The sequence below is a fragment of the Anomaloglossus baeobatrachus genome, chromosome 6, assembly GCF_048569485.1.
Source record: "Anomaloglossus baeobatrachus isolate aAnoBae1 chromosome 6, aAnoBae1.hap1, whole genome shotgun sequence".
Taxonomy (NCBI): Eukaryota; Metazoa; Chordata; class Amphibia; order Anura; family Aromobatidae; genus Anomaloglossus; species Anomaloglossus baeobatrachus.
In genome coordinates, this window is record NC_134358.1 from 184,864,990 (window position 1) to 184,892,660 (window position 27,671).

Sequence of the window (27,671 nt, forward strand, 5' to 3'; positions counted from 1 at the left end):
GAAACTCCGCACAGAAAACTGAATGTTCCCGCCAGAGAAATTGACATTCTGCAGTTTGTGAACACGTGCTATGGGTGAGTTTACGCAGCGTAAAAAAAAGCACAGTGGTAGGAGATTTTTATTAATCCCATCCACTGTGTTTGTGTTAATGGGGCGATCGGGGGATATTATAGTCGTGGCAGAGTTTGCTGTTCGGCTGCCGCACAGCCCATTGCTCTTCCTCTGCACCCCATCCACCACTTTAGTACAATACAGCATCACGCTCATCCTTTCTTTATGTGTCATAGACACTGACACACTCACAGGATCTTTTAACCAAATTTCTTTACTTGTCAACCTATGTACATTTCTTTTTCTCACCTTAGGTGGACAAATTGCTTGAATGTTATAGGGAATGTGTTTATCTTCTCCACAAAATTTCATTTTTGTTACACATGTATTCCGGCTGACTGTTTGCCTGGTATTCGGGCTCACATTGGGGTACCCAATTACACTAGCCACGGTAGACTCGACTGTCTTTTCAGTCAGTCACTGACTCTTTTACATACCTCCCAACTTTTAAAGAAGGAAAAGAGGGACAAAGTTTGCGGCGCGCGTAGCGCGTCGCGGCAAATATTTAGGCCACGCCCCCTAACCACACCCATTTCACAGTCACGCCCATATCCACTCCCCATCCACACCCATTCAGCATGGACACGCAGGCAGCCGGCGGGCCTCCAGCATGGACACGCAGGCAGCCGGCGGGCCTCCAGCATGGACACGCAGGCAGCCGGCGGGCCTCCAGCATGGACACGCAGGCAGCCGGCGGGCCTCCAGCATGGACACGCAGGCAGCCGGCGGGCCTCCAGCATGGACACGCAGGCAGCCGGCGGGCCTCCAGCATGGACACGCAGGCAGCCGGCGGGCCTCCAGCATGGACACGCAGGCAGCCGGCGGGCCTCCAGCATGGACACGCAGGCAGCCGGCGGGCTTCCAGAATGGACACGCAGGCAGCCGGCGGGCCTCCAGCATGGACACGCAGGCAGCTGGCGGGCCTCCAGCATGGACACGCAGGCAGCCGGCGGGTCTCCAGCATGGACACACAGGCAGCCGGCGGGCCTCCAGCACTGACACGCAGGCAGCCGGCGGGCCTCCAGCACGGACACGCAGGCAGCCGGCGGGCCTCCAGCATGGACACGCAGGCAGCCGGCGGGCCTCCAGCATGGACACGCAGGCAGCCGGCGGGCCTCCAGCATGGAGAGGCAGGCAGCCGGCAGGCCCCAAGCACGGAGATGCAGGCAGCCGGCGGGCTTCCAGCACGGAGACGCAGGCAGCCGGCGGGCCTCCAGCATGGAGACGCAGGCAGCCACAGTGAGGCGGCCGGTCGCCCGCACAGTGAGGCGGCCGGTCGCCTTCACAGACAGGCGGCTGGCCGCCCGCCTTCACAGACAGGCGGCGGGCTGCCCGCACAGACAGGCGGCGGGCCGCCGCACAGAGAGGCGCGGGCCGACCGCACAAAGAGGCGGCCCGAACAGAGAGGCGGCCGGTCGCCTTCACAGACAGGCGGCTGGCCGCCCGCCTTCACAGACAGGCGGCGGGCTGCCCGCACAGACAGGCGGCGGGCCGCCGCACAGAGAGGCGCGGGCCGACCGCACAAAGAGGCGGCCCGAACAGAGAGGCGGCCGGTCGCCTTCACAGACAGGCGGCCGGCCGCCTTCATAGACAGGTGGCCGACCGCCCGCCTTCACAGACAGGCGGCCGCCCGCCCGCACAGACAGGCGGCGGGGGGCGCCCGCACAGACAGACGGCGGGAGGCGCTCGCACAGACAGGCGGCGGGGGGCGCCCGCACAGACAGGCGGCGAGGGGCGCCCGCACAGACAGGCGGCGGGGGGCGCCCGCACAGACAGGCGGCGGGGGGCGCCTGCACAGAGAGGCGGCCGGCCGCCCGCACAGAGAGGCGGCCGGCTGCCCGCACAGAGAGGCGGCCGGCCGCACGCACAGAGAGGCGGCCGTCCGCACGCACAGAGAGGCGGCCGTCCGCCCGAACAGAGAGGCGGCCGGCCGCACGCACAGAGAGGCGGCCGTCCGCCCGAACAGAGGCGGCCGGCCACACGCACAGAGAGGCGGCCGGCCGCACGCACAGAGAGGCGGCCGGCCGCCCGCACAGAGAGGCGGCCGGCCGCCCGCACAGTGAGATGGCTGGCTGCCCGCACAGACAGTCGGCCGTCCGCCCGCACAGACAGTCGGCCGTCCGTCCGCCCGCAGAGACAGGCGGCCGTCCGCCCGCAGAGACAGGCGGCCGTCCGCCCGCAGAGACAGGCGGCCGTCCGCCCGCAGAGACAGGCGGCCGTCCGCCCACACAGAGAGGCGGCCGGCCGACCGCACAGAGAGGCTCCGGCCGGGGGTGGAGGGGGGAGGGAGGGGAATCAGCGCTGGGGAGATTCAGTTTACGTACCTTAGCAGCAGCACAGAGCAGACAGAGACTAGTTTCGGGCAGCGCGCTCCTCTCTGTTATGCCACGTCACGTGTTAGGATGGAAGGAGGGAAAAGCAGGGAGGCGGGGAGAGAGTGGGTGGGCGGAGCCCGGGAGACGGCCGTCTCGCCCGTGGGAACGGGACAAACAATGCAAAACGTGATAGTCCCGCTGTGTCCGGGACGGTTGGGAGGTATGCTTTTATCACTGATAGGATTTGTAAGATCTCACCAGGTAATAGCCACCCTTTTCCGGACCGCTCTTTGTGTCCAAAAAATAACCGGATTCGGCCTAAAAGGCCACGCCAAATTAATCTTGTTGGGTTCTTTCTTCACTACACCTCTCACTTATGCAGTGTACTCCTCCTCCTCCTCAGGGACTCTCCTCACCAACTGATTTCTGTTTTTTTTTTCAAATTAGACTCCTCCCCCTCACTGTCTCCCTCTAGCTCGGGACCACCAGGGAAACAGCCCACACACTGTTGCCACCTAGTGGTCATTTCAACACATTACATTACACCATAACAGACTTTAGATATTACACTGTTGAGGAGAGCCATTGAATTAAATACTTAATTAACCTCTTGCCAGGGGATTGTGGGAAATATGACGATTTGCCTTACATAATTCAGTTCTCAGATCATACACATGACACAGATTTAAGGATGGCTGCCATTGCCTGTTTTCCACACCTTGCCTGGAATACAAGGAATGTCCAGATGTAAGAAGACCACGATATAAGGAAAAGACCCACTGGCCAAGCTAGAGGACCAACCCACAGATCAGATGACACCATGGATTCATCCACTGAAGTCAGACTCGCCCATCAACAGCAACACGGATCTCCCCATTGGCTAGCCAATGAACTGTCCCACTAAATAGGCATATCCGATCTTGTGTACGCCCCTAGCCTATAATGTCAGAGGCTGTAGACTTCTGTTCGGTGCCATCTTTACTGTGATCAAGAAGAGATTTCACATCCGACTGTGTCTGGCGTGATTTCTTTACGCATGCACTTGATCCACACCAATTAGGCCAGGCAGTAGGCAACTAGTGATCTCTGGTTAAGAGTTCACCCTAACAACACATTTTACATATACATCATACACACAGGTTCGGGATGACCAAGCCTTACACTTGTACTGGAAAATGCTGCATTTTGGTGCAGCGAAAATATACAGTATTCAGAAAGACATACGGTTATACTCACCTCCTGTTCTGGCATGGTTCCTGCGGTGTCGGTGCTCGCGCTCTCCGGGGTCACGTCAGGTTGTGATATCACACAGCCCCGCACTCAATCACTGCCGGCTTTCCTCTCTGCCTTCAGAAGTATTGAAGCTCCAGCTCTGACTTTTTCTTGATGATTCAGGGAAGATTGTAGAGAGAAGCCGGCAGTGAGTGTCCGCAGGGCTGTGTAATGTCACATACTCATGTGAGCCTGGGGAGCACGAGCACCGACACCGCGGGAACACACTCGTTTCATGGACAGAGTCTCAATCCCACTGAGAACCTGGGCTCAATCCTGAAAAATACAGAACTGTGATAATCTCCAAGAAGTGATTGGGGAAGAATGTGCTCTCATCAGTCAGGATCTGACCCAGAAGTCTTGAATAATCAGGGTCCACACTGTAAATATTAAGCCTTTACATAAATAATGTATTTGTTAATAAAAGTGTAAAAAAAGTTAAGAAATGCTGATAATTCTACTTCAGTAACCATAGAAACAGCGGACAAAAAGTTCTAAAAAGACTGAAGCAGCAGTGTATGAAAAGCAAAATTTGTGCAAGTCTCAACTTTCGGCCGCGACTGAATATGTGATGTCGCCCTCTGGAGGCTATATTCTGCGCTGCAGGTACAGGATAAACAGCCCGCTGGCCGTTACATATAGTGAACTGCGCATGCGCCAATGTGACTAGATCTCTTTTGGCGGCAGGACCGCTTTAGCCCCTCCCCTTCGCTAGTCCCGCAGCTGTCCTCAGACTCCGCCCCCTGCCAGTATGTGACTGCCGAGTGACGCGCGCTGCAATTTTTGTACGGTTGGGTCCGCCTCCTGCTGGAGCCCCGCCCTCCACAGCTGAGCGCTTACAGCGGAGGACCGGAGAGCTGCGAGTGTTGTGCTCGCTCTCCCGCGTGCTGAGGGAGCTACACGTTTCCGGTGCGCTCTCCCGGGGAGTCGGCGCTGCTAGCCAGGTATATATGAGTGAGCGGAGCGGGCCGCAGAGCCCGGGTGTGCGGTAGCACGGAGCTGACAACTTTTTTTTTTTTTTTTTTTTTTAGTCAGGAGTCTGGACAGGGGACGCGGGGGGAGTGTCTGTACGTAGCGCGGTGTGGAGACGTGCGTCCTTACGTCGTGTACGGCGGCCGTGCGCTGCGCTCCAACTCTACAAGTGGGGGCTGCTCCTCCGCCGCGGCGGGGGGGGGAGAGCCCGGTGCTGTACACCGAAGGCAGCTGGCGACCACCCAAAGACTTGCAGTGTGCTCTGCGCATGTGCTGCTAAGTCCTCCGGCTGCTCAGTGACCACTAACCGTACACTACTGACATCCAATTATACATTATACGTTTGTCTGGAATTAAAGGGACCCTGAAAAGTCCCCCATGCTCTCCCACCCACCAGCATTTATATATTACTAATTACCCTGCCTAACGAGCCCTCTTATTTCCTGACAACTAAACACATTGAAAAAAGGGCTTTATAAAGCCCTTTTTCATATGGGACATTAGTTCCCCAAACTAGTCGTCCCTCTCCGCATGTTATCACACCCCTGTAGGCGTTATATGATTTGCAGAGAGCTACTGTCATAGCCAGCTCTCTAAATCCTGCACATGCTCATAGCTTGCTTTGCTAATGTCATTGCGCCGCTGCCCAACTTCAGAGAAGCACTGCGCATGTCTGGACGTAAAGAAGACGGTAGCTTCACTTCTGGACAACCGCAATGCTTCACTGAAGCTGGGACGCATTTTAGTGAAGAAAAACACACGTATGCACAGAATAAGGCTAGGTTCACACTGCGATTTTTTTTTTGACGCGTTTTTTTGCGGCAAAAACCGCACAAAAACACACCTGCGTCAAAAAAATGCTGCAAAAGCGCATGTGTTTTTGCCGCGATTTGGCGCATTTTGCTGCATTTTTGCTCACTGCGTCTTTATGCGTTTTTTTTATCAGTGAACAAAAAAAAAAAGGTCTTTCATTTCCTTCTTCAATATGTTCTTCATTCTCCACTAGTGTATGCAGGAGAGCAGACAGCTGCAGAACTACAAGGCCCAGCATACTCCATCCAATAGTGTATGCAGGAGAGCATACAGCAGCTGCAGAACTACAAGGCTCAGCATGCTCCATCCAATAGTGTATGCAGGAGAATATACAGCAGCTGCAGAACTACAAGGCTCAGCATGCTCCATCCAGGGCTGTATGCTGGAGGGAGAGTCAGGGGGAGCAGAATTACAAGGCTCAACATCCTTCATCCAATAGTGTATGCAGGAGAGCAGACAGCAGCTGTCGAACCACAAGGCTCAGCATCCTCCATCCAATAGTGTATGCAGGAGAGCAGACAGCAGCTGTCGAACTACAAGGCTCAGCATCCTCCTTCCATGACTGTATGCAGGATTTCTTTGACACCCCCCCCCCCCCAAACAAAAAAAATGATGTGGGCTTCGCCTTATTTTTGTATGCTAGCCGGGTACAGCAGGCAGGTACGGGCTGCCCCCAACCCTCAGCTGCCTATTTGTACCCGGCTGGGAACCACAAATATAGAGAAGCCCTTTTATTTTGTTTCATGAAATAATTAAAAAAAAAAATGACGTGAGCTTCGCCTAATTTTTGTGTCCAGCCGGGTACAACTAGGCAGCTGGGGATTGGAATCCACAGTGCAGGGTACCCATGCTTTCTGGGCACCCCCGCTGCGAATTGCAGTCCGCAGCCACCCCAGAAAATGGCACTTTCATAGACGCGCCATCTTCGGGCGCTGTATCCAACTCTTCCAGCTGCCCTGATGCCAGGTGGCTCACTGGGTAATAATGGGGTTAGGGCTAGCTGTATATTATCAGCTGGCCCTAAGCCCGAAATTCATGGTGTCACGCCAATATTAGGCATGGCCACCATGAATTTCTAGTAAAGATAAAAAAAAACCACAACACACAGAAAAATATTTTTATTAGAAATAAAACACAACACAATTAGTGACTCCATCTTTATTGAAATAAAGAACCCCCTCCGCAGTAATCCTGGGTCAAGGGTCCCGCGCCTTCCAGTCCGGATCCAATATCATCTGATCGGTTTGCTGGAAGGCAAAGCGATCAGATGATGTGTCAGGTTCAAGTGCCTGAATCACATCACATCACACAGCAGCTGATTGTATAAAAGCCGTTTATACAATCAGCAGATGCATCGGTGCAAAAAAAAAAATAAAAAAAAATACTCACTTATGTGCATATTACCGGCAGCTCCTGGAGCGGAGTCTGATCCCGTTCGATCGCTGCAGGAGCTGCCGGTAATCAGGGATGAAGTCTCCTGACGCATCTGCTGATAGGTTAAACCGTCCGGCCGCTGGCGTCACCCCGAGACTTACGATCAGCTGATGCGTCAGGTGACTGCATCAGGTGATCCATCGCCAGGTCCTGCATCCTGCAGGCATACGTACCCGGGGAGACTGCACACACCCGGAGCGGCGGTACCGGGAGGAGGAGCTGGGAGCGGGCAAGGCACCGGGAGTCTGCAGACAGGTGAGTATGACATTTTTTTTTCTACTGTTCACTTTTGATTTCGCAGCCGATTCCACCTCCTGCCCGTACATGACGCCGCACGGCAGCTGACATGCACAGGACTGGAGGTGGAAGCGGCGGTAATGGTACCGGGAGGATTCACGCTTCTGTGTTTACTGACAGAAGGAATCCTCTTCCTGTACATGTCACTTTACTACCCACCTCCTGCGTTTATAGCTGCGTTTTTGGTCTTAGAAACGCACCAAAACGCACCTATTTGCGTTTCTCATTGCGTCTTTCAACATCCCATTGCACTCAATGGATGAAAAGCGCAGTGAAAAACGCGGGAATAATTGACATGCTGCATTTTTGTGGCACCACAAAAACGCAGCTGAAAAAAAACGCTGTGTGCAGACAGCAAAAATGAAAACTCATAGACTTTGCTGGGGAAGCTAAGTCATGCAGTTTCTGAGCAAAAACCCACCCGAAAACTGTGCAAAAACGCCGCGAAAAACGCACTGTGTGAACTTACCCTTAAGGCTCCATACACACTGCGTTTTGCCTTGCGTTCACAGGTCCCGTTGGAGCATCCGTCCGAACCGCCCCTCCCCCTACCAAGCAAAACGTATTTCGGACGCATGCGCCGGCAGGGCTATTGACTGTAATGGAGCACACTACATTAGCGTGTGCTCTGTTTTGTACCATTTTTGCACATATATGTATTCTGCAGACAGACACCCGAACGTAGTCGACTAGTCATACAGTGTGAAAGGAGCCTTAGGCTATGTGCCCACGCTGCGGATTTTGCACGGATTTTGCCGCGGATTTCCCGAAAATCTGCAGCAGCGGCACTTCCAAGCCATTTCAATGGCATTTTGGAAATGCTGTGTCCATGCTGCAGATTTTTCCGCTGCGGATTTGCCGCGGATTTTGATCCGGAAAAATCTGCAGCATGTCAATTGTTTGGTGCAGATTTGGTGCGGATTTTTGGTTTTGAATGGGGGAAAAAAAAAAAAAAATCTGCATCAAAATCCGCGGCAAATCCGCGGGTGCGGATTTGCCGCGAAAGTCGTGGATTTTCAGGCAGAAAAATCCGCAGGTACATTCTACCGTGGACACATAGCCTTACAGAGAGCTGGCGATGACACCAGCTCTCTGCAAATCATGTTATCATGCCCTCAGGGACATAATATATTGAGAGGGCTGACTAGTCTGGAAAACTAATGCCTCATGGACTAGTCAGAGGGCTAAGTTACATATGAAAAAAGACTTTATAAAGACCTTTTTAATATGTGTTTAGGTGTCAGGCAGTATAAGGGGCTCATTAGGCTGTGAATTTAGTAATATATAAATGCTGGTGGGTGGGAGGGCATGGGGGATCTGTCAGGTTACCTTTTAAAGAGATTGTCAATTGTTAGGCTATGTGCCCACGCTGCGGAAAATGCGCGGATTTTGCCGCGGATTTCTCGTGGAAAAGCCGCGGATTTCCCGAAAATCTGCAGCTCAGGCACTTCCCAGCCATTTCTATGGCATTTTGGAAATGCTGTGCCCACGCTGCGGATTTTTCCGCAGCGGATTTCGTGCGGATTTTAATCCGGAAAAATCTGCAACATGTCAATTATTGTTGCGGATTTTCATCCGGATTTTGACTTTAAAATTGGGGAAAAAAAAAATCCGCACCAAAATCCACATCAAATCCGCGGTAAATCCGCACCTTTGAAAAGGTGCGGATTTTGCTGGAAAGCTGCGGATTTTGATGCAGAAAAATCCGCAGCTACATTCTCCCGTGGACACATAGCCTTAAAGTCTTTGGGCTATAAGCTGCTGTAGTACTTACAAAACAAGTTCAGTATTGCTCTCCTTCCCTGCTTCTAGTGTCTGCTGCCTGCCCTGGTCTCTTCTAAACCTTGTTTAGTTAGGTAGTAATACTGAGTTTACTGATTGACTTCAGCGCTTTTGACATGATGTCCGCAGATAACAGACTCTGAAAGCAGAGATGACGCTGGATCAGGGGAAGTTGAATAAAGTGCTGTTTGTTTTCTAATAGAAAAAGAAATAAACCTGTAGCTGGGACTTTAAATAATTGTGTATATTATTGTGACTGATAAGTCAGAGGAGAGAGACACAATTTATGAGGACAGACCATTATATCACATGGCAACTCTGTGTATGTACCCACAAATATGATAGATAGACAGACAGAGGGCAATATTCGGACGAAGGTACCATTCATTACAAGTGTGCAGTAATAATAAAATGATAAATAGGAGACTTCGTATCCAGGCAAGATCTAACCTTTTTTACAATACACCTGATACACCTTTTTAACAATAGTCGTTCAGGAGCCTTATTCCTCAGTGCCGCTTTTAATAACGCGTAGTATTAAGGAAATAATGCCTTCCCACAGGTGAAATTCCCAAGAATGACAGCTGTACATGACATTTGACACATGCGAGTATCGGTGCAGACCGGTTTCGGAACCAATCACAGCCGATTAACCCCTTAAATACAGCGGTTTCTAAGGGGTTAAAGGAGGCTTAAAAGGCTCCCTTTGCCAGGAATGGACCCCTGCCATGATAATCGCTTGTGCTGATTGTTGCCATGGTATCCATCTTATGACCCCCCCCTTCCACCATCCCAGGGTACAGTGGCCTGTAAGATCCAGCTATGAGCAGAGTCTTGCAGGCACAGTTAGTAAATCACTGACAGGTAAGGTCTCCTACTCTGCTGTACACGAGTACAGCAGTGCATGAGATCAGTGATCAAAGTGAAAACTATTCATGTCTCACAGTGGGACTTTGGATGGAGTCACACTTGCGTATGAAAAATCTGTCCGATTCTCATGCCGGAGTGTAGGACAATTTCTTCTCACTTGTCATCCATGTGGTGTCAGTGTGCTGTCGTGTGCGATCCGTTTTTTTTTTCAGCAGCTATTATTCATTTACAGGACCATTTACAGTGTTCTCTGCTACATGATAGAATTGTAACCATGTAAACGGATGTGACTACGATGGTCCATGTGCTGTCCATGTGACATCCGCTTTTGTTTCTCGCACCCATAGACTGGCATTGGGAGTCTTGCGCGAGATACCATTGAAATTGCAGCATGCTGCGATTTATTTTTTTCCTCAGTCCAATTGGAGCTGAGAAAAAAAAGCAGATCAGAGCTGCCTCATTGATTAACATTGGTTCGAGGCCAATGCGAGATTTTCTCATCTTGCACTTGTGCAAGTCATGCACAAGTGTTAAGGGTACTTTACACGCTGCGACATCGCTAGCAGTTGCTAGCGATGTCGTGCGCTATAGCACCCGTCGCTCGTGCGGCATTTGGTGATTGCTGCCGTAGAGAACATTATTATCGCTACGGCAGCGTCACACGCACATACCTTGACAGCGTCGTCGCTGTGACCACCGAACAATCCCTCCTTCAAGGGGGAGGTGCGTTCAGCGTCATAGCGGCGTCACTAAGCAGCCGGCCAATAGAAGTTGAGCGGCGGAGATGAGCAGGACGTAACATCCCGCCCACCTCCTTCCTTCCGCATTGCCGGTAAGGAGATGTTCGTCGTTCCTGCGGTGTCACACACAGCGATGTGTGGTGCCGCAGGAGCGACGAACAACATAGTACCTGTGGCAGCAGCAGTATTAAGGAAAGGAGTGACGTGTCAACGATCCTCGTTTTTTAACGATTTTGCGATCGTTGATCGTCGCTCCTTGGTGTCACACGCTGCGATGTCGCTACCGGCGCCGGATATGTGTCACTAACGACGTGACCCCGACGATATATCGGTAGCGATGTCGCAGCGTGTAAAGCACCCTTTCCTCTAGCCTAAGTGGAAAAAAAAAAAGTTCAATAAAATGTAACAAAAAAAGTGCATACAACTCACAAAAACCCGTTGCGCCACTAAAAATGCTGCATTTGTGCTCAAACAAAAATAAACAGAGAAACACACCTAATTGGTATCACCGCATCCGGAATGACCCAAGTCATTCGTGTAGCGAATATCATAAAAAAAAAACAAACCACCAAATATTGCATATTTTTTGATCATACTAACACAAAAGTGAATGAAATGCAATCAAAAAGTCATATGTAAAGAAATGGTAGAAATTAAAACGCCAAACCGTTCCACAAAAAACAAGCCCTAATATGGCTCTTTCTGGAAAAAATAAAATAAAGTTATAGCTCTCAGAATATGGTGATGCAAAAACAAATTAATTTTTGTGAAATATAGATTTTAGTATGTAAAAGTAGCAAAGCATAAAAAAAAAATGTGATAAGTCTGGTATCGCTGTAACCGCACTGACCCGAAGAATAAATTGATCTTGTCACTTTTACTGCACAGTGAACCATCCACTCCCCCCCCCCCCCCCCCAAAGAATAAACTAAACAAACGTGAATTCCCGGTATGCCCCTGTGCCTAAACTGCAGTAAACGAGCACGTGTGGCATTATTGCAGTGGGGAAGCCCCCTTAATTTACAGGGAGTATGTCTCTAGAAGCACAAGCTTGGCACAATGTATGGTGGCACCTACAATATATGGAGGCATAATATACAGTGGGGAAAAAAAGTATTTAGTCATGGACCAGTTGTGCAAGTTCTCCCATTTAAAAAGATGAGCGAGACCTATAATTGACATCATAGGTAGGCCAAAACTATGAGAGACAATAGGAGTCTGTGATTTGGTAACATTTTTTTTTTTTTTTTTGCAAATTATGGTGGAAAACAAGTATTTAGTCATCTAAAAACATACACGAGTTCTGTCTCTCACAGACCTGTAACTTCTTTAACACTAGAAGTCCCAGAAATTTCGAGCTCTCTGAGTTCCAAAGGTAGAAATGTTAAATGACCCCTCTCTGGGACTTCTAGTGTTGAGGCTCCTCGTTCCTCCACTTATTACCTGTAGTAATGGCACCTGTTTGAGGTTGTGGACAGGTATCTTTTATACTGATAAGTTCAAACAGTCACACTCCAAACTCCACTATGGTGAAGACCAAAGAACTGTCAAAGGATACCAGAAAGAACAAAATTGTAGCCCTGCACCAAACTGGGAAGACTGAATCTGCAATAGGCAAGCAGCTTGGTGTGATTAAATCAACTGTGGGAGCAATAATAAGAAAATGGAAGACATACAAGACCACTGATAATCTCCCTCAATCTGGGGCTCCATGCAACATCTCACCCTGTGGGGTGAAAATAAACACAAGAATGGTTAGCAAAAATCCCAGAACCACATGGCGGGACCTAGTGAATGACCTGCATAGAGTTGGGACCACCGTAACAAAGGCTACCATCAGTAACACACTACGCCGCAGGGACTCAGATCCTGCAGTGCCAGACGTGTTCCCCTGCTTAAGCCTGTACATGTTCGGGCCCGTCTGAAGTTTGCTAGAGAGCATTTAGATTATCCAGAAGAGTATTATTGGGAGAATGTCATATCGTCTGAAGAAACCAAGGTAGAACTGTTTGGTAGAAACATAACTTGTCGTGTCTGGAGGAGATAGAATGCTGAGTTGCATCCAAAGAACACCATACCCACTGTCAAGCATGGGGGTGTCAACATCATGCTTTAGGGCTGGTTCTCTGCAAAGTATGACTGATCCGTGTACATGAAAGAATGAATGGGGCCATTTATCGTGAGATTTTGAGTGCAAACCTCCTTCCATCAGCAAAAACATTGAAGATGAAACGTGGCTGGGTCTTTCAGCATGATAATGATCCCAAGCACACCTCCAGGGCAACAAAGGAGTGGCTTCGTAAGAAGCATATGAAGGTCCTGGAGTGGCCTAGCCAGTCTCCAGATCTCAACCCCAGAGAAAACCTCTGGAGGGAGTTGAAAGTCCGTGTTGCCCAGCGACAAGCCCAAAACATCACTGCTCTAGAGGAGATCTGCATGGAGGAATGGGCCAACATACCACCAACAGTGTGTGCCAACCTTATGAAGATTTACAGAACATTGTTCACCTCTGTCATTGCCAACAAAGCATATATAACAAAATAGAAGGCACTCACCAGTTCTTTATGCAGAAAAATTCTTGTTTTATTCTTCAAGTAAAAAAGGCATATTAGGGAGAGGGGGAGAGAGACACGGACCACACACAGACAGCTGTTTCGTACTGGCAGCCGACGCATTTACAAGTCTCTAGTAGCTACGTCAGTTCCTTGCTCTTCTAAGGGAGTGGAATTACGAATGATGTGGTTACTTATTAAAAATCAAAATAGTTATCAACTAAAAATATTCAAACCAAAATAGTGCAATATATAAAACTCTACAACAATTCATGTACATGGCAGAAAATTACAAAAATACAAGCATGTCATTTTTGTCATTAAGTCCAAGCGGTCCCATGGCTTCACTTCTAATAATCCATCTGGATTCCTGTTGTAATAGTATTTTATGTGTATTACCACCTGCTGCCACGGGAACAACTTTTTCTAATCCAGCGAACATTAAAGAATTTTTATCACCTGCATGTGCTTCTTGTACGTGCTTTATCAGTCTAGGCGCACCGATCCCCGTGATCAGCGAATTCAGGTGCTCCCTAAATCTGATAAAAAGTGGTCTAATCGTTTTTCCAACGTAGAAACAACCACATGTACAGAAAATCACATAGACAACATAATCTGTCCTGCAGGATATGAATTGTTTTACCGTATGTGATATCCCACCTATTTTAATGGTTTTGCCTTGTTGATGTTGCTTACAAAATGAACCTGTCCCGCATTTATAATTACCGGTAATGATTGATTTTTGGAACCAATTCATTTTTAGATTAATCTTTTGTGGACTAGAATATCCCCCAAATTTTTACTACGTCTATACGTGGTAGACTGTTTGTTTTTTGCTACAAGATGCAGATCCCGATCTTCTTCAATCAGATGCCAGTGATTCATAATCGCCATACGTATATATATAATATATATATATATATATATATATCCATGGGGCTGAACTAGAAATTTAAATCTAAAGCGTTGTCTTTTTTTTTTTTTTAAATTATAATTTTTATTTATTTTCAAAAGCAAACAAGTCATTACATAGAACAAATAATAATAATATCAACAAAATTATCAGCAAAATGACAAGAAAATTGTATATCGCTCCAATTACATTTACAATTCAGTACAACATCTAATCAATGTTCACAGTATTCACAGTAAGACTCAGAATCTTTAATACCTCACGGAAACCCTTATAACTAACTCTCTAAATGAATTTGCAACCATCCTGTGAAACTCTCCTACTCCCCTCCCCCCCCCCCCTCCCCTGAACCTCCTCCCCCCACTACTCAAACCCACTCCCACCTGGTCACCTTCAACTCCCACCTCCCTCCACTTTTTGAAGTGACTGCCCAATCGTCCCGACTTCCTTCCAGCATTAAGGCTCTCTAACTCCATCAGCCGTTTTATATGGATTATTACTTCTTCGAACGAGGGTACTTTTGACTCCAACCAATATTTCAGTATCATCCTCTTTGTTGCAAGTATGATTACATGTATAAGTAAAGGGGGATGTCTACTCCTCCTCCCCTCGACGCTCACCCCCTCCCAAGCATGGAACAGAACCAGAGTAGGGGAGAGAAGGAGTTTGATGTCCCAGAGTTTAGCAACACACTTTGATACTTGGGCCCACAGTGGCTCAAGGTGGGGACACAGCCACAATCCATGGTAGAGATCCATTGCTTCTAAATTGCATTTCGGATAACGAGTAATCCTTTCAGGATTCTCAAGCTTTCTGGGCAAATTGAATGCATAAATCGCCCGATGCATCACTTTATACTGAGTCTCCCGCCACTGTTCATTCAGAATTGCCTTTCGTAGGGCCCTCCACCCCTCCCTGATCTTTGTTCCAATGTCGGGGTCCCCTAGTTGCTTTTCCCATGGCTTTAAAGAAACTCTCTGGCTGATAGCCAGTCAACTGGTCTCGCATTGCCCCATATAAAGATGAAATTGACGAGGACGTTTGTGCCAACTTGACCAGGCCGTCAAATGTATTTAGTGACACCTCCGACGATATGTCTTGCAATTGAGCCATAACCTTATGCTTCACCTGATCATACTGGATTATTTGGTTAGGATTCAACCCATAATTGCCTACCAATTCTTCCCTCCCCAACCATCTTGGCTCAGAAGGATGAAAAAGATGGGAGACCCTCTGTATACCTTTCTGCCTCCATTCTTCAAATAGCTTATTGCTAATTCCCTGGCTGAACCCTGGATTATCCCATAGGGGTAGATATTTAGAAATTTTATATGACAACTTGTAATGCTTCCTCACTTGCCTCCAGGCTGCTATCGTATCCTTAAAAAGAGAAGAATGCTTAATTTTTTGGGCTAGATTAGGTTGACTGGTGTGAAGAAGGGCCTTTAAATCTCATGGAAACGCATAATCTCTCTCAACTCCAAGGGACACGTGTTTCTGTGAGCCATGAATCCAATCCATCCAATACTTGGATAAACAGGCCAGATTGTAACCCCTAACATTTGGTAGGTTTAATCCCCCATCATCCTTTGATGCAGTTAGCTTCCTTATACCAATGCGAGCTCGTTTCCCCCTCCACACAAACCTTGAGAAACTTCTATTAAAGTGAACCTGTCATCAGAAATTTAGCTATAAAGCTAAACGTTTCCCCCTCTGCAGCTCCTGGGCTGCATTCTAGGAAGCTTCCTATAGTTTTTGTGGCCCCTTTTATTCCAAAATAAATACTTTATAAACTTGTACCTTTTCGTATGCAAATTTCTTAAATCTTCCATGGGGGCGGGCTGCCTGATGTACGTTGCTGTCCTCCTGCCGATTTACGCCGCCCCCGAACGCTGAATTTCAAACCTCAGGACGCCGCCCCTGGGCGCCCGTGGTCCCGCGCATGCGCTGTGCTACTGTAGCGGTGCCGTGCACTGCGTGCACGTGTGACCGCTAGTGACGCTTTGCGCGGGCACGAGGTTATGGGCGGCGCTGTGAGTGTCATCAGCAAGTGCCGCCCATAACCTCGTGACCGCACTTTCGCCTATTCCTCCAGCGTTCTGCTCGCTGGCCAGATGACCGGACGTCACCTCCTTCCCATCCTGCTCAGCAGCAGGAAATAGATGGGAGGAGCGGATGGAGCAGTCGGTGCCCGCGCAAAGCGTCACCAGCGGTCACATGTACAGTAGCAGCGCGGGACCACGGGTGCCCAGGGGCGGCGTCCTGAGGTTTGAAATTCAGCGTTCGGGGGCGGCGTAAATCGGCAGGAGGACAGCAACGTACATCAGGCAGCCCGCCCCATGGACGATTAAAGAAATTTGCATAAGAAAAGGTACAAGTTTATAAAGTATTTATTTTGGAATAAAAGGGGCCACAAAAACTATAGGAAGCTTCCTAGAATGCAGCCCAGGTGCAGCAGAGGGGGAAACTTTTAGCTTTATAGCTAAATTTCTGATGACAGGTTCCCTTTAAGAAGTTCAACATCCTTATGTCTCAAGAGCAAAGGTAGAGTTTGGATATGATACATCAACTTAGACATGGACATCATCTTAATTAATTGTGCTCTGCCCATGATGTTCAACGGGAGGTCCTGCCATCTCTGGAGGTCCTGAACTATTTGATTTATAAGAGCTGGGTAGTTTAGGTTATATAAAGAAGTTGGCCCCTTACCAATTCTAATGCCCAGATATGTAATGTATGATCTTGCTATAGAAATATGCTCACACTGGCCACCTTCCTGCAAATGAGCCTTCCCATTGCCCAGGAACAGCAATTCACATTTAATTGGGTTAATTTTAAAGCCTGAGTAGCTCCCGTATTCTCGCAATATTTCCAATATAAGTGGTACCTGGGTTTTAGGATCAGAGAGAAACAGTACATCGTCGGCAAAGAGTGTCGCCTGTATTCGCATCTTATTTATGAGGATCCCTTGAAAAGTGCGATGGTCAGTTAACAGCCTCGCCAGGGGCTCCAAAGCCAGGTTGAAGAGAAGTGGTGAAAGGGGACAGCCCTGCCTAGTCCCCCATGCAACTGAAAGGGAGTCGAGAGGAAACCTGGAATATAAACCTGTGCTCTAGGATTTGTATAAATCTCGCGTACCACGTTGTAGAAAGACCCCGAGAATAGCATTGTGTCCAAAACTCTATAGAGCCAAGGCCACTCCACATTATCGAAGGCCTTCTCTGCATCTATTGTTAATAACGCTGGAGTCTCATTGACCAGATCCTTAGAGCTCACCCTATCAAGGGCCAATAAGACTTTACGAATGTTTTGCGTCGCTGATCTATTTTTAATGAAACCTGCTTGAGCTGGGGATATTAAATGGAGCAGGATTACCGCCAAGCGATTAGCCCATTATTTTTGAGTGTAACTTTATGTCCAAATTAATGAGTGAAATTGGCCGGTAAGAGCCTGGGGATAGCGGATCTTTACCCTGTTTCGGAATTAATTTTATATAGGCTAGGTTACTATTGCGAAAAGACGCTTCACCTTCCAGGACCTTGTTGTATATTTCTAACAATATAGGAGAGGTCTCATCTACCATCGTCTTGTAAAATTCAGCCGTGAACCCGTCTGGCCCTGGCGCTTTGTTGTTCTGCATACTTTTGAGAGTGCCAACTACCTCTTCCCCTGAAATTTTAGCGTTCAAAAAAGTACGTTGTTCCTCTGTGATCCCAGGAAGGGTCACTTTAGTCAAAATATTGTTATCTGGAATTGTGACTGGTATGTCCCCCGTGTATAAGTTATTGTAATATGCCCCCAATATTTCGATTATCCTCCCAGGATCATTGTGTACCTCACCTGTGCGATCCCTCATTTGCATAGGTCCTTGCAGAGTCACTCTAATTTTTACCAGATTGGCCATCAGTTTACCCGCCTTATTCCCAAATCGATGAAGGGTCGCCTCCTGGGCTGTTTTAAATATTTGCTCCCTCCTTACTGCCCACCTGTTGAAAGACCCCTGCTCCAGCAACCAAACATCCCTATGGGCTTTGTCTGGGTTTTCCTGAAAGGACGTATAAGCCTGTTTCAACTTAAAGGAAGTTTCAATAAATTTAGTCTGAATTTTCTTCCTCATTGAGGAAACATAACCTATTATTTTGCCCCTTAGGACCGCTTTTGCCGTGTCCCACAATAGCATCGGAGTATCTCGATGTTGTCTATTGTGATCCACAAACTCGGACCACCACTCTTTCAGTCTATGTGTGAACTCCTTGTTTTCATAAAGGAAGGTTGGATATCTCCAAAGATAGTCTGAGCCTCTGGGGAAAGCATCCGTCAAATCAATCACCACCGGTGCATGGTCCGATATTACTAAGTCTCCCACCTCCACTGCCTCCAGATTGCGCATTAAAGCGTTGTCTTTTTTGATCCTCTCACTTCTGTTTTTTATATTTTTTTTCTGATGTATTTTTCTTAACCCTGTCAAACGCTTCTTTTATTAAATTATCAGGATATTTTCTTTGTATTACAAATAATACATACTTGTTATACATACATGTAATATATACGTGTGGCGATTATGAATAATCTGATTGAAGAAGATCGGGATCCGCATCTTGTAGCAAAAAACAGTCTACCACGTATAGACGTAGTAAAAATTTGGGGGATATTCTAGTCCACAAAAGATTATTCCAAAAATGAATTGGTTCCAAAAATCAATCGTTACCGGTAATTATAAATATGGGACATGTTCATTTTGTAAGCAACATCTACAAGGCAAAACCATTAAAATAGGTGGGATATCACATACGGTAAAACAATTCATATCCTGCAGGACAGATTATGTAGTCTATGTGATTTTCTGTACATGTGGTTGTTTCTACATTGGAAAAACGATTAGACCACTTTTTTCTTTGTCGCTCCATTTGGAGACCCAGACAATTGGGTGTATAGCTTCTGCCTCTGGAGGCCACACAAAGTATTACACTTTAAAAAGTGTAACCCCTCCCCTCTGCCTATACACCCTCCCGTGGACCACGGGCTCCTCAGTTTTATGCTTTGTGTGGAAGGAGGCACACATCCACTCATAGAAAAAAAAAAAAAAGATTTCTCATACATAGTATGACGGATGGAAGAAAAGAGGTCCCCTATGGGGTCCCCGGCATGCTCCCTTCTCACCCCACTATGTCGGCGGTGTTGTTAAGGTTGAGGTACCCATGGCGGGTACAAAGGCTGGAGGCACATGCCGTCTCCTTCACCATCCCTTATGCGGCTCTGGGAGAAGTGGGAGCTTCACCGGTCATTCACCTGCTGAGACCGTGCTCCATCCGCAGCCCCTGGTGGAACCTGCTGGACCGGAGCGTTTTCATCCCCAGGGACCGGGCCCTGCAACCTTGAAGGTACTCTGTGTCCCCAGGTGGGGACGGTACGGAGAGAGAGGTCGCCTTTCCCCCCAGTAGCGCCGTCCGTTGTTTTTTCATCGGACTTCCGCGCCGACCGTGCCTGCTTGTCGGGCACGGCCTTAAATTTAGTCCCCGGCTTCATCGCGGCCTAGTCGCGAAAAATCCCGCCCCCGGGCCTGCCTGTCAGGGGTAAGGGCGGGATTACCGACAGAGGGCTGGAGCATCTTTGCATATCTCCCCTCCCCTCTCATGGAACACTATGGGGCCTCCAGATTCCCGCCTTTTACTGGCGCCGCCCATGGCTTCACTCCCCCCTTGAGAGCTCCGGCGGCCATGTTTGGCATTCTGCCGGTGTATGCTGCAGCTGCACAGCTCTACAGCTCCGGGGGACCCACGACAGGGAATCTGGAGGTCACCAGCGGTTGGTAAGCCACACCGGTCTCCGGTGCTGGTTCCCCTAGGGTGCCGTGATATAGATATATATATTTATATATATTATATATATATATTCGGAACGGCTGTAGAGCCATTTCCTATATACCCTCTGTGGTCGCTCTCCTGACGGACACTTATTGCTTACAGCATGTCGTCCACAAGGCGCAAAGTCTCTAAGGCACAGGTTTTTTTCGCAGCCTGTACCTCTGGTGGGGCTATGTTGCCTGCGGGATCCACCTACCCTCACTGTGATCAATGCTCGACTCCTGCCACGCTTGCTCAGCCGGAGCCTAGGGCACTCGTGGGCCCCTCGGCTCATGTAGATCCCCCTGCTCCCCCTGAGCAGGCGACAGGGACAGAGTCACCGTCATTGGCCTCTCGCTGAGAAACTCTCTGTCACTTTCTCAATCCATTGCACAGTCTATGGACAAATGGTCATCTAAGCTCCTTGAGGCATTGCAGTCCAGACCGGGCTCTTCACAGGCCCCGGCCCCTGTTAGTTTGTCTCCTCTCGGGCCTTCTCGGTCCGCGCCGCAGCGCGCTCCCAGGATAGCCCCTAGGTCCCAGACGGAGGACTCCTGCCCGGATCGCAGTCCCAGACCGGCTAAGCGGCCTCGCTGGGACTCTTCCCCGGCCTCCTCTCGCTGCTCTGGATCTCAGCTTGAGGACTCTCAGGATGACGAGGTGGACGTGGGAGCTCAGGGCTCTGACCCTGACTTCGCCCTCAACCTTGATACCCCTGAGGGGGACGCCTTGGTAAATGATCTTATCTCATCCATCAACCAGGTGTTGGATCTCTCTCCCCCGCCTCCACCGGTAGAGGAGTCGGCTTCTCAGCAGGAGAAACACCAATTTCGATTCCCCAAACGTACGCGCAATACGTTTTTTGATCACTCTAACTTCAGGGACGCTGTCCAGAAGCCCAGAGCGGTCCCGGATAAGCGCTTTGCTAAAAGGCAGTCTGACACACGTTATCCCTTTCCACCTGAAGTCGTTAAGGGCTGGGCTCACTCACCCAAGGTGGATCCGCCAGTCTCTAAATTGGCTGCTAGGTCCGTTGTGTCTGTTGCTGATGCCTCATCCCTGAAGGATGCCACTGACAGACAGAGCTCTTGGTGAAGTCTATTTATGAGGCCACGGGCGCATCTTTCGCCCCGGCCTTTGCAGCCGTGTGGGCTCTCCAAGCAATCTCGGCATGTCTGTCTGAGATTAATGCTGTCACGCGGAATTCTGCTCCGCATGTTTCTTCCTTGACCTCTCAGGCATCAGCATTTTCGTCCTACGCCATGAACGCCGTCCTGGACTCCGCTAGCCGTACGGCCGTGGCATCCGCTAACTCCGTGGCTGTCCGCAGGGCCATGTGGCTGCGCGAATGGAAAGCAGATTCTGCTTCCAAAAGGTTCTTAACCGGTTTGCCTTTTTCTGGCGAACGTTTATTTGGCGAACGGCTGGATGAGATTATTAAGGAATCCTCGGGAATGGACTCCTCCTTACCACAGTCCAAACCTAAGAGACCTCAGCAGAGAAAGATCCAATCGAGGTTTCGGTCCTTTCGTCCCTCCGCCAAGCCCCAAACCTCTTCGTCCAACCGGCCGGAGAAAGGCCAGAGGAACTCCTATGCGTGGCGGTCCAAGTCACGCCCCAAAAAGGCCGCAGGAGGCACTGCCTCCAAGACGGCCTCCTCATGACTCTCGGCCTCCTCTACCCACATCCTTGGTCGGTGGCAGGCTCTCCCGCTTTGGCGACGCCTGGTGGCCACACGTTCAAGACCGTTGGGTGAGAGACATTCTGTCTCATGGTTACAGGATAGAGTTCAGCTCTCGTCCTGCGGCTCGTTTCTTCAGAACCTCCCCACCCCCGGCACAGGCCGACGCACTTCTTCAGTGGACGCTCTGAAGATGGAAGGAGTTGTGATTCCCGTCCCATTTCAGGAACGTGGTCGCGGATTTTACTCCAACTTGTTCGTGGTGCCAAAAAAGGACGGGTCATTCCGTCCCGTTCTGGACCTGAAGCTGCTCAACAGACATGTGAGAACCAGACTGTTTCGGATGGAATCTCTCCGCTCAGTCATCGCTTCAATGTCACAAGGAGACTTCCTAGCATCGATCGACATCAAGGATGCTTATCTCCATGTGCCGATCGCACCCGAACATCAACGTTTCCTGCGGTTCGCCATAGGGGACGAACACCTCCAGTTCGTCGCATTGCCCTTCGGCCTGGCGACAGCCCCACAGGTTTTCACCAAGGTCATGGCATCTGTCGTGGCGGTCCTGCACTCTCAGGGCCACTCGGTGATCCCCTACTTGGACGATCTCCTAGTCAGGGCCCCTTCTCGGGTGGCGTGTCAACAAAGTCTTACTGTCACTCTGGCGACTCTCCAGCAGTTCGGGTGGATCATCAATTTCCCGAAATCCAAGTTGACGCCGACCCAATCACTTACTTATCTCGGGATGGCGTTTCATACGAAGCAAGCGTTAGTCAAGCTGCCGCGCGACAAACAGCTTTCTCTGCAGGCGGGGGTGCAATCACTTCTTCGGAGTCAGTCACACCCCTTACGGCGCCTCATGCACTTCCTGGGGAAGATGGTTGCAGCTATGGAGGCAGTGCCGTTCGCGCAATTCCATCTACGGCCACTCCAATGGGACATTCTTCGCAAATGGGACAAGAGTTCGGCTTCCCTCGACAAGAACATCTCTCTTTCCCTTGCAACCAAAACATCACTTCAGTGGTGGCTCCTACCCACATCTCTGTCTCGGGGAAAATCCTTCCTACCTCCAACCTGGGCCGTGGTCACCACGGACGCGAGCCTGTCAGGTTGGGGAGCGGTTTTTCTCCACCACAGGGCTCAAGGTACCTGGACTCCGATAGAATCGTCCCTTCAGATCAATATCCTGGAGATAAGGGCAGTATATCTAGCCCTATTGGCTTTCCATCGGTGGCTGGAGGGCAGGCAGATCCGAATCCAGTCGGACAACGCCACTGCCGTCGCCTACATCAACCACCAAGGCGGCACTCGCAGTCGTCAAGCCTTCCAGGAAGTCAGGCGGATTCTGCAGTGGGTGGAAGCCACAGGCTCCACCATCTCCGCAGTTCACATCCCGGGCGTAGAAAACTGGGAAGCAGATTTTCTCAGTCGGCAGGGCATGGACGCGGGAGGAATGGTCTCTGCACCCAGACGTGTTTCGAGAGATCTGTCGCCGCTGTGGAACGCCGGACGTCGATCTCATGGCGTCACGACACAACAACAAGGTCCCGGCCTTCATGGCACGGTCTCAGGATCACAGAGCTCTGGCAGCGGACGCTTTAGTCCAGGATTGGTCGCAGTTTCGACTGCCTTATGTGTTTCCCCCTCTGGCGATGCTGCCCAGGGTACTACGCAAGATCAGGTCCGACTGCCGTCGCGCCATTCTCGTCGCTCCAGACTGGCCGAGGCGGTCGTGGTATCCGGATCTGTGGCATCTCACGGTGGGTCAACCGTGGGCACTTCCAGACCGCCCAGACTTGCTGTCACAAGGCCCGTTTTTCCATCTGAATTCTGTGGCCCTCAACCTGACTGTGTGGCCATTGAGTCCTGGCTCCTAGCGTCTTCAGGGTTATCTCAGGATGTCATTGCCACCATGAGACAAGCCAGGAAGCCAACGTCCGCCAAGATCTATTATAGGTCTTGGCAAATCTTCCTATCCTGGTGTGCTGATAACGGTTTTCCTCCATGGCCGTTTGCCTTACCCACATTCCTTTCATTCCTACAATCTGGAATGGACAAGGGTTTGTCCCTCGGCTCTCTCAAGGGCCAAGTATCGGCGCTCTCCGTATTTTTTCAAAAGCGTCTAGCCAGGCTTCCGCAGGTCCGCACGTTCCTGCAGGGGGTCTGTCACATGGTCCCACCTTACAAACGTCCGTTGGAACCTTGGGATCTTAACAAGGTCCTGACGGCTCTTCAAAAGCCGCCTTTTGAGCCGCTGCGGGATGTCTCTCTCTCCCGTCTTTTGCAGAAGGTGGCCTTCCTGGTGGCAGTCACATCACTTCGGAGAGTGTCTGAGCTGGCAGCGCTGTCATGCAAAGCCCCCTTCCTGGTTTTTCACCAGGATAAGGTGGTTCTGCGTCCTGTCCCGGAATTTCTCCCTAAGGTGGTATCCTCTTTTCATCTAAATCAGGATATCTCCTTGCCTTCCTTTTGCCCTAATCCAATTCACCAGTGTGAAAAGGATTTGCACACTTTGGATCTAGTGAGAGCACTCCGGTTCTACGTGTCTCGCACGGCGCCCCTGCGCCGTTCAGATGCGCTCTTTGTCCTTGTCGCTGGCCAGCGTAAGGGCTCTCAGGCCTCCAGGTCAACCTTGGCTCGGTGGATCAAGGAACCGATTCTTGAGGCCTACCGTTCTTCTGGGCTCCCGCTCCCTTCAGGGCTGAAAGCCCATTCTACCAGAGCCGTAGGTGCGTCCTGGGCATTGCGGCACCGGGCGACAGCTCAGCAGGTGTGTCAGGCAGCTACGTGGTCTAGTCTGCACACTTTCATGAAGCACTATCAAGTGCATACCTATGTTTCGGCAGACGCCAGTCTAGGTAGGCGAGTTCTTCAGGCGGCGGTTGCCCACCTGTAAGAGGGGGCCGTTTTCGGCTTTTTATCGAGGTATTCTTTTACCCACCCAGGGACTGCTCTTGGACGTCCCAATTGTCTGGGTCTCCCAATGGAGCGACAAAGAAGAAGGGAATTTTGTTTACTTACCGTAAATTCCTTTTCTTCTAGCTCCTATTGGGAGACCCAGCACCCACCCCTGTGCCCTTTGGGCTGGTTGTTCTTTTGTGTACACATGTTGTTGAATTGTTCTTGTGGTTCTTGGTCTTCAGTTCTCCGAACATCCTTCGGATTGAATTTACCTTAGACCAATTTATAAGTTTTCTCCTTCCTGCTTTTGCACCAAAACTGAGGAGCCCGTGATGCACGGGAGGGTGTATAGGCAGAGGGGAGGGGTTACACTTTTTAAAGTGTAATACTTTGTGTGGCCTCCAGAGGCAGAAGCTATACACCCAATTGTCTGGGTCTCCCAATAGGAGCTAGAAGAAAAGGAATTTACGTTAAATAAACAAAATTCCCTTCTTTATCATATTTAAGGAGCACCTGAATTCTCCGATCACGGGGATCGGTGCGCCTAGACTGATAAAGCATGTACAAGAAGCACATGCAGGTGATAAAAATTCGCTAGATTAGAAAAAGTTGTTCCCGTGGCAGCAGGTGGTAATACACAAATACTATTACAACAGGAATCCAGATGGATTATTAGAAGTGAAGCCATGGGACCTCTTAGACTTAATGACAAAAATGACATGCTTGTATTTTTGTAATTTTCTGCTATGTATATGAATTGTTGAGTTTTATATATTTTATATGTTGCACTTTTTTGGTTTGAATATTTTTAGTTAACTATTTTGATTTTTAATAAGTAACCACATCATTCGTAATTCCACTCCCTTAGAAGAGCAAGGAACTGACGTAGCTACTGAGACTTGTAAAAGCGTCGGCTGCCGGTGCGAAACAGCTGTCTGTGTGTGGTCCGTGTCTCTCTCCCCCTCTCCCTAATATGCCTTTTTTACTTTAAAGGGGGCTTTGCACGGTAGCGATATCGCTAGCAATTTGTAGCGATAGCGAGCGTGTAAGTACCCGCCCCCGTCGCGGATGCGATTGTTTGTGATCGCTGCCGTAGCGAACATTATCGCTACGGCAGCGTCACACATACTTACCTGGTCGGCGGCGTCGCTGTGACTGCCGAACAATCCCTCCTTCAAGGGGGAGGGACGTTCGGCATCACAGCGACGTCACCACAACGTCACTAAGCGGCCGTCCAATCAAAGCGGACTGGCGGAGATGAGCAGGACGTAACATCCCGCTCACCTCCTTCCTTCCTCATTGGGGCCGGCGGCAGGTAAGGAGACGTTCCTCGCTCCTGCGGTGTCACACATAGCGATGTGTGCTGCCGCATGAGCGATGAACCACTTGGATAAACAACCCTTACCGATTTTTGAGTTTGGGACGACCTCTCCATGGTGAACGATTTTCACCATTTCTTTGTCGCTCTATTGGGAGACCCAGACAATTGGTGTATAGGCTATGCCTCCGGAGGCAGCACAAAGTATTACACTCAAAAGTGTTAAGCCCCTCCCCTTCTGCCTATACACTCCCCGTGCTCCCACGGGCTGCTCAGTTTTTATGCTTTGTGCGAAGGAGGCAGACATGCACAGCACAGCTCCACAGATTGGTCAGCAGCAGCTGCTGACCAGGTCGGATGGAAGAAAAGTGGGCCCATATAGGGCCCCCAGCATGCTCCCTTCTCACCCCACTTTTTGTCGGCGGTGTTGTTAAGGTTGAGGTATCCATTGCGGGTACGGAGGCTGGAGCCCACATGCTGCTTTCCTTCCCCATCCCCCTCTGGGCTCTGGGTGAAGTGGGATCCTATCGGTCTCCAGGCACAGGAGACCGTGCTCCATCCACAGCTCCTGAGGACCATGCTGGATAGGAGCCGGGTACCGTTCAGGGACATGGCCCTGCATCTTGGAGGTACTCTGTATCCCTGTAGGGACCGTGCACGGCAACACCTCAGCTTTGCTGGGTGTGCTAGTGCACCGGGGACCGCGGCGCTGACCGGGTCTATATGTGCCATTACACACTCAGCGTCGCTGAGTGTGTTTATATGTAGGGGCTACCGCGCTAACCGCCGCTGCCATGTGAAACTGCGGCGCGCCTGGGACTTGTAGTTCGCCGGGGACTTCGGCGTCGGCCGCGCTTTTACGGCGGCGACGCTTATACTCGAGTCCCCGGCTTTCTTGCGGCCTAGCTTCCTTTTTCCCGCCCTCAGCCCTGACAGGCAGGGGGAAGGGCGGGACGCTGCACGGAAGAGAGGGACAAACGAGCAGCATGAGGGCTGGAGCATGCTTTGCATACTCCACTCCCCTCACTGTGCACTGTGTGAGATGCCCACGGCTCCCTTCTCTCGGCAGGACGCCGCAGCCATTTCCTGTCAGCTCCTCCGACGCTGCAGAGAGGGATTAACCCTGGGAGACCCAGACACGGTCTCTGGTGGCCTCACAACCGCCTTAGGCGGCTGGTAAGCAGCACCTGTGGTGTTAGCCCCATGGTGCTGTAGTGTATTGATACATTCTGTGTTATTACTATATACTTTACACTGTATGAGCACAGTTCATTATGGCTATTTACCCTTTTGTGTTAATCAGGGAAAACAATAGCATGGCGCCCACAAAGACAGGGGTGCCAAAACACAGGCTTATTATGCTGCCTGCGCCGCTTGTACGACCCAGCTGCCGGCAGGTCCCATTGACCCTCATTGTGTGCAATGTGTGGCCCCTGTGACTCTCTTCTTCAGCCAGAGCATCTGCTAAGAGGGGCCCAGGGGGAGACACCTGTTGACACGGTCCTTAATGACGGGGATGGAGTTTGCAAAACTCTCTGAGACTATGGCTGAGATACTATAAGCCTTGCAGTCCAGGCCGGTATCTCAGCAAAGGGACTCTGTTGAATCATTGTTCCCTGGCCCCCCTCAATTGGACCAACAATGTCCTCCCGGGACACAATTTCCAGGCTGAGGGTTCTGACTTAGACCCCAGCCCCAGACCGACTAAGCGAGCTCGCTTAGATTTTCCCTCGACATCATGTTGTTCAGGGTCTCAGCGGGGGGAATCTCCGGTTGATGATGCGGAGACAGCTGATCAGGATTCTGATCCTGAGGGCGCTCTCAATCGTAATACTCCAGACGGGGACGCCATAGTGA

At 50.1% G+C, this 27,671-nt stretch overlaps 1 protein-coding gene across 5 annotated transcripts in view; it reads left to right on the forward strand.

The window, feature by feature from the left end:
* The first annotated feature begins 4,478 nt into the window (after positions 1-4,478).
* Positions 4,479-27,671, forward strand: part of CEP192 (centrosomal protein 192) — a 257,759-nt gene continuing 234,566 nt past the window's right edge. For all 5 annotated transcript variants that reach the window (XM_075314589.1, XM_075314592.1, XM_075314593.1 and 2 more), the window contains exon 1: positions 4,479-4,642. The gene's annotated coding sequence lies outside the window, so the exon portion shown is untranslated. The remainder of the gene's footprint in view (positions 4,643-27,671) is intronic.